The following is a 7,500-nucleotide window of genomic DNA, read 5'->3' on the forward strand; positions in this document are numbered from 1 at the left end:
TACTCACAAATTAGATTTTTATTTTATGTTTTATAGATCATTTAAAAATGACTTTTGGTTTGTTTTATTTGTTTAGTTTTATTACTTGAATTTTTTCAGTACTGTTAAAATAAGGTTTAAATACCAATGTGTTTAACTATTTAAAAAAACAGGCTTTGATGGCGTGTCCTAATTCTGTTCACATGACTGTATATATTAAACTGTACATGGACATTTAATATTGTCAACTTACTATTTTTTACTCAGGATTTCACTATTTATTTATTTATTTAGCCCATATAACTGCCATGAATGTTTTGTCCTAAATTCAGTTTTCTGTCTGTAATGTGTGTATTCTGATGGTGAAAAGGAAATGAAAACATGGTAATGGGTCTACAGTTACTTCCTGTCAGATTTGGGAGGGATGTCTTTGTATTTGAAATTATGTGTAAAAAATCTTGGTTTCATTTTTGATGATGGTTTAAACTTTGACTGAAAAATAAATTCATTCGTCAAAGCTTGCTTTTTTCAGCTGCGTCTGTTTTCTAAAGCTAAGCCTTTTATTTCTTTTAAAGATTTTGAAAAAGTCCCCCCCCTTATATCAGTGAGTTACTGACTGAGTATCAACCCACTAGATCCCTTCTGTTTTCCAACCAGGATCTATTGCCACTGTCCATTAGACAAGTCTCTTCTCTTAATATTTTTAAGTCCAGGCTAAAGATATTTTTATTTTCAAAAGCATATGACTGATGAGATATTTGTAGGGAAATTGTAATTAATTGTGCTATATAAATAAATTGTCATTGTCATTGTCATTTGTTAAAGCACAGGGCAGAGCAGCATGTTTAAAATAACATGGTAGATATTCTACATACCCTGAGATGAGGGAGCGATGGGGGTTTTGTGGAGAGTATAAGTTAATAACTTATCTGCAATAAAAAAAGAGACAGATTTAATGATGTGAGAGAAATGTGAAGAAGAAGTCAGGTAAAAAAGTTTATACCTGTTACTGAATGTGTCGTGTCCCCATGGGTTGGAGTGAAGTGTGTGGTGTGTGAGACAGAACTGATGGTGGGATCAACTGGAAGAAAGGAAACAGTCCATTTATCACTCTGAGTTTACACTCTTATTAAATCAGGTCTATTGTACAGAACATCACAAAAGTCTCCACAAGAGGAAATGAAGACTTTTAATACATTTAACTTCATTTACAAAACATTGTCATTTCACACAGATTCATCTCTCTACCTTAATGAATAGTGACATGTGACATGTGACATTTACACATCAGGCTTTCTTAAAGGGTGAGTGTGTGTCTGTGTCTGTGTGTGTGTGTGTGTGTGTGTGTGTGTGTGTGAGAGAGAGAGTGCGAGTGTGTGTATGCCTGAGTGTGTATGCGTGTCTGTGCGTGAGTGCGTAGATATTCTACATACCCTGAGATGAGGGAGTGATGGGGGTTTTGTGGAAAGTATAAGTTAGTAACTTATCTGAAATAAAAAAGAGACAGATTTAATGATGTGAGATGTAACCCAGATAAAGTTATGGGTGTTTGTTTTTGATTTATGCCTTTATGCTAAGGACATTGTTTGATTTCCATATACATAGTTTTACAAATTAATGTTATGAGAGTTATTTCATTGGCCAGAAATGAGGTGATGTAACGAGGTCACATGACATCTGTATATGTTAACGGTAATTAAAAATAATTAATTATTTGTTAAATGTTTTTTTTTGTTTAAATAATATAAATATGCTGGGAAAAATGATTTAAAAAAGAACTTGTATTTTGTTTAAGTTTTATTAAGTTTATGTGTCACATGATGAGTGATGCATGCTGGGTGCGCGCGTGCAGGAGGAAGAGGGCGAGAGAAAAAAGGAGGGAGAGTGAGACAACGGAGCTTTTATTATTTATTTTGGCCAAGTTGGAGTAATAAGTTGTATATTTTACTGATATTTTTCATTTAAACTTGAACTTGATTTTGAAAGTGATCTGCACAATATTTTATTTGACCTCCCATTTAGTAAACTGTTCATATTGTTTAAATTGTGTTGTGTTTATATTTACAAGACTGAAGTGTGTTTTCATATTTCTTGGTACCTGGTAGTCTAACACATTTAATTACAAATAGAACCCATCTCAAAGTAAAGATAAAACAAATTGATTAGGTTTAAGATTGTTAGAAATTAATTAAAAGAGCTCAGGTTAGCCACCCCATTATAGCCGGTAACGCTAGGGGAGCTACATAAATTGGAGGCACCGCTGGGATTATTGAGTGGGTTTTTAATAACTAAAGTTGCAAGTAGTGATAAGTTACCACATGGCAAGCCGAGCAGAGCTAGCATTAGATGCATACTACACCCTGCATTGAGGATGCACTGAATGCACTGTCAGGGAGTCAATGGTTCTCCGTACTTGATCTGCGTAGTGGCTACTACCAGATAGCAATGTCTGAAGAAGACAAAGAGAAAACCGCATTTATATGCCCATTAGGGTTTTTTCAATTTGAACGGATGCCACAGGGCATTACAGGGGCTCCAGCTACTTTCCAAAGGTTAATGGAGAAGGCAGTTGGGGACATGAACCTCTTACAAGTCCTGGTATATCTTGATGACTTAATTGTCTTTGGAAAGACACTGAAAGAGCACGAAGAGAGGTTGCTCAAGGTCCTTGACCATCTTGGAGAGGTTGGGCTGAAACTTTCTGTAGATAAGTGTCAGATCTGCTTGTCCAAGGTAAAATATCTTCGGCATATTGTGTCTGCAGAAGGGGTTGCTCCTTACCCAGAAAAAATTTATGCCGTTACACAGTGGCCTATGCCAACAAACCTCAAGACACTGCAGTCTTTTCTTGGATTTTGCGGCTATTATCGCAGATTTATTGCAAATTATTCTGCAGTTGTTAGACCCCTTACTGAGCTCACCAAGGGCTATTCTCCCACTCAAAAGAGTAAGAAAAAAGCCTTGGATGTGACAAGAGTTTACTTGAGAGAGTCAGAACCGTTTGGAGAAAGATGGGATCAATCTTGTACAGACGCATTTCACCAGATTATTCACTGTTTGACGCATGCACCAGTACTGGCCTTTGCAAATCCTCAAAAGCCATACATCCTACATGTTGGTGCCAGCTTAAAAGGACTGGGCGCTGTCTTATATCAAGAGTCTGCTGAGGGCTTACGACCTTTTGCGTTCGCTAGCCGAAAGCTGAGCACATCTGAAAGAAACTACCCTGTACATGAGTTAGAATTCTTGTCGCTCAAGTGGGCCGTAGTTGACAAGTTTCATGAGTACTTGTATGGAGCAAGATTTACAGTATGTACTGATAACAACCCCCTTACATACGTGCTGTCTACAGCAAAGCTCAGTGCTGTAGGGCATCGCTGGCTAGCTGCCCTCTCGACATACTAGTTTGACATTAAGTATCGACCAGTCCGACACAATATAGATGTCGACTTATTATCTAGAAACATGCCAGATGTGAAAGGAGCAGATGAATGGGTGACAATACCTCAGTCGGGTGTGAAGACACTCTTCCAGCCTGGGTCTCAGCCAGGATTTCCTACCAGTTCACCTGTCTATGTTACTCAGTTGGGGGCATCTCCCCATTGTGTCCCAAACCTGTATGCTTTCCCAACACACCTGGAGTTAAAGTCCCTTGAACTTCTGTCTAGGCAGAACCTCAGGAGAGCTCAGGAAGAGGATGATGCCATTGAACCAGCCATTCAGGCTGTCAATCATGGGAATTGGCCAGATGACAAGAACATCAACCCAGAGCTCTTACGTCTGAAGAGAGAAACTGGAAAGTTGTCAATGAAAGATGGCTTGTTGTACCAAGCCATGTTGTACCAATGGTTATGCGGGCTATGCATGATGATTTAGGACACTTTGGGCAGGAAAGGACCATTGAACTACTCAGGAGTAGGTTCTTCTGGCCAAAAATGTCTGTAGATGTTGAGGAGTACATAAAAAATTATGGAAAGTGCATTTCTTACAAGACCCCTCCACAGAAAGCTGCTCCATTACACCAGATTATAAACCATGGGCCTATGGACCTAGTGTGCATGGATTTTCTTTCCATGGAGACAGACTCCAAAGGGTTTAGTAATGCCAAAAGGCCCAAGTCGTGGCTAAGATCTTTATGGAAGAGTACTTTGTACATTATGGACTCCCTACCAGGATCCATTCAGATCAAGGTAGAGACTTTGAGAGCCGGTTGATACGGGAACTCCTGCAGTTGATGGGGATTCGTAAGTCTCGGACAACCCCTTATCATCCACAAGGAGACCCGCAGCCCGAAAGGTTCAATCGTACCTTATTGTCGATGCTTGGTACTCTGGGCCATGAGAAGAAGCGCACCTGGAGCCAACAAGTGAGTTACTTGGTCCATGCGTACAACAGTACAAAGTGTGATGCCACTGGGTATTCGCCTTATTACTTGATGTTTGGGTGTGAGGCAAGACTTCCAGTGGACTTGTGTTTTGGAACGTCCCCTGATGGTATAGAGACCACTTGTCATTCTCGGTATGTTGCAAAGCTAAAAGAGAACTTGAAGCAAGCCTACAAGTTAGAAACAAAGAAAGCACCAGAGAAACAAACGATTGTATGATCAACGAGTCACTTTTCGAGCATTAGAAATTGGTGACAGAGTTTTTCTTCGGAACTTAGGTCTGAGAGGGAAGCACAAGCTAGAAAGCAAGTGGAAGCAGGAACCCTATGTTGTTATGGGAAAACTGCCTAATCTGCCTGTGTTTAAGGTTAAGCGGGAGGGTGGTAGTCCTGGGACAAAGACCATACACAGAGATCATCTTCTTCCCATTGGACAGCTAGTGAGAATGCCCCCTGCTGATCCTGGTAAAAATCTACCAGTCCAACCTCGAACCAGAGCAGTTACATAAAATAAGAGAGATTTAAGATCAGATACTCCAGAGTTATCAGAGTCTTCCGATTCATCTTCTGAGTTGGAGTATTGTATAACACAGAGAGAGTTTGCACCTACAGTTACCAGTGTCTCTAGACCTAGAAGTGATGATGATGATGATGATGTGGACTCCCACCTTACTCCAGAAGGAGATTGTACAGGTGATGAATACTCTGAGAGAGACTTGGACTCTGAGTCTGATGAGAACAGAGAGGAGTGCAAAGAAAGTCTAACTTCAGAAGAGACACCTGGTTTTGAATCAGAGTCTGAGCCAGAAAAAGAAGAGACTAATGTCCGTGAAGACATTGTTGTGTCCAGACCTGAGCCCAGACAAAAGAGGTCTGTGAAGCCAACCATTAGACTCACGTATGATGAGTTAGGTAGATCCAAAGATCAGCCTCTAACTATTGTGCACAGGGGTATTGTTATTAAGATCAGAGTAAGAAAACAATAAATACATATAATAGTTATTGCACCCCTAAAGATCCTTAGTTAATTTTCCTAGTGCCTTATGAGGACATACAGACATTTAGAAGGGGGAGGGTGTAACCCAGATAAAGTTATGGGTGTTTGTTTTTGATTTATGCCTTTATGCTAAGGACATTGTTTGACTTCCATATAAATAGTTTTACAAATTAATGTTATGAGAGTTATTTCATTGGCCAGAAATGAGGTGATGTAACGAGGTCACGTGACATCTGTATCTGTTAACCGTAATTAAAAATAATTAATTATTTGTTAAATGTTTTTTGTTTAAATAATATAAATATGCTGGGAAAAATGATTTAAAAAAGAACTTGTATTTTGTTTAAGTTTTATTAAGTTTATGTGTCACATGATGAGGGATGCATGCTGGGTGCGCGCGTGCAGGAGGAAGAGGGCGAGAGAAAAAAGGAGGGAGAGTGAGACAACGGAGCTGTTGAACTAAAAAGTTTGACCTGTTCTTTGAGTAGTGTAATGAAGCTAATTAGGTGTTCAACCCGAACCCTGTGTAGCGATAGTTTCTGTTTGGAGTGGTAAAAACATCGGAAAGACGTTTACATCGCCTCTGACGAATGGAAACTTAAGTTGTGGATTATTGCGCCATGTGCATGAACTTGGCTAATGGACTGGCGGATAGCTAGCTCAAATAGCAAGGACTACGTGTGGTGAAGGAGTATCCCATGAAGCATCCAAGCTCTGTTTGTGTTCTCCAGCGACCTTTTTCTTTCTGATGCGAGCAAGGTGTGCAAACAATCTTCATCAAGGTACCATTTTTCCGTTTGTTGCCCTCGTGGTGAAGTGGCCATTTTGTTTGGTTTCTACGAACCCCAGCTACGTACAGGCCTGCAACTGGTAGACTGCGTAAAGTGTTCATTTACTTTTGCCGGCTTTTATTATTTATTTTGGCCAAGTTTGAGTAATAAGTTGTATATTTTACTATATTTTTCATTTAAACTTGAACTTGATTTTGAAAGTGATTTTATTTGACCTCCCATTTAGTAAACTGTTCATATTGTTTAAATTGTGTTGTGTTTATATTTACAAGACTGAAGTGTGTTTTCATATTTCTTGGTACCTGGTAGTCTAACACATTTAATTACAAATAGAACCCATCTCAAAGTAAAGATAAAACAAATTGATTAGGTTTAAGATTGTTAGAAATTAATTAAAAGAGCTCAGGTTAGCCACCCCATTATAGCCGGTAACGCTAGGGGCGCTACATGAGAGAAATGTGAAGAAGTAGTCAGGTAAAAAAGTTTATACCTGTTACTGAATGTGTCGTGTCCCCATGGGTTGGAGTGAAGTGTGTGGTGTGTGAGACAGAACTGATGGTGGGATCATCTGAAAGAAAGGAAACAGTCCATTTATCACTGAGTTTACACCCTTATTAAATCAGGTCTATTGTACAGAACATCACAAAAGTCTCCACAAGAGGAAATGAACACTTTTAGTACATTTAACTTTATTTGAGAACAATATCTCGAAGAGTTTCAGTCAGGTTTCAGGCCCCATCATAGCACAGAAACTGCACTTAAAGTTACAAATGACTTGTTCTTAGCTTCGGACAAAGACTGTATGTCACTATTAGTTCTACTTGACCTTAGTGCTGCATTCGACACTATAGATCACAACATTCTCCTAGATCGCTTACAAAATTACACAGGTATTCATGGACAGGTTTTAAGTTGGTTTAGATCCTACCTGTCTGATCGATACCATTTTGTAGAATTAGATGGTGAACCCTCCAGTTTACTACCAGTTAACCATGGGGTCCCTCAAGGTTCAGTTCTAGGTCCTCTGCTTTTCTCGATATACATGCTTCCATTAGGGAACATTATTAGAAGACATGGGATTAGTTTCCATTGCTATGCTTACGACACACAGTTATAAATCTCATCAAAACCAGATGAAATAGCTAAATTGTCCAAATTAACTCAATGCCTTAGAGAGATAAAAGACTGGATGAGCTGTAATTTTCTGTTGTTAAACTCTGATAAGACAGAAATACTACTTACAGTATAGGCCCAAAAACCAGTACACAGAAACTCTCACAACTTAATTTCCAATTAGAGGGATGTACTGTTACTAGTAGCTCGACAGTGAAAGACCTGGGTGTTATATTA

At 39.1% G+C, this 7,500-nt stretch overlaps 1 pseudogene; it reads right to left on the minus strand.

The window, feature by feature from the left end:
* Nucleotides 1-7,500, minus strand: part of LOC132839518 (CMRF35-like molecule 1) — an 89,001-nt pseudogene that overhangs the window by 77,706 nt on the left and 3,795 nt on the right.

This window comes from Tachysurus vachellii, chromosome 24 (assembly GCF_030014155.1).
Source record: "Tachysurus vachellii isolate PV-2020 chromosome 24, HZAU_Pvac_v1, whole genome shotgun sequence".
Classification (NCBI taxonomy): Eukaryota; Metazoa; Chordata; class Actinopteri; order Siluriformes; family Bagridae; genus Tachysurus; species Tachysurus vachellii.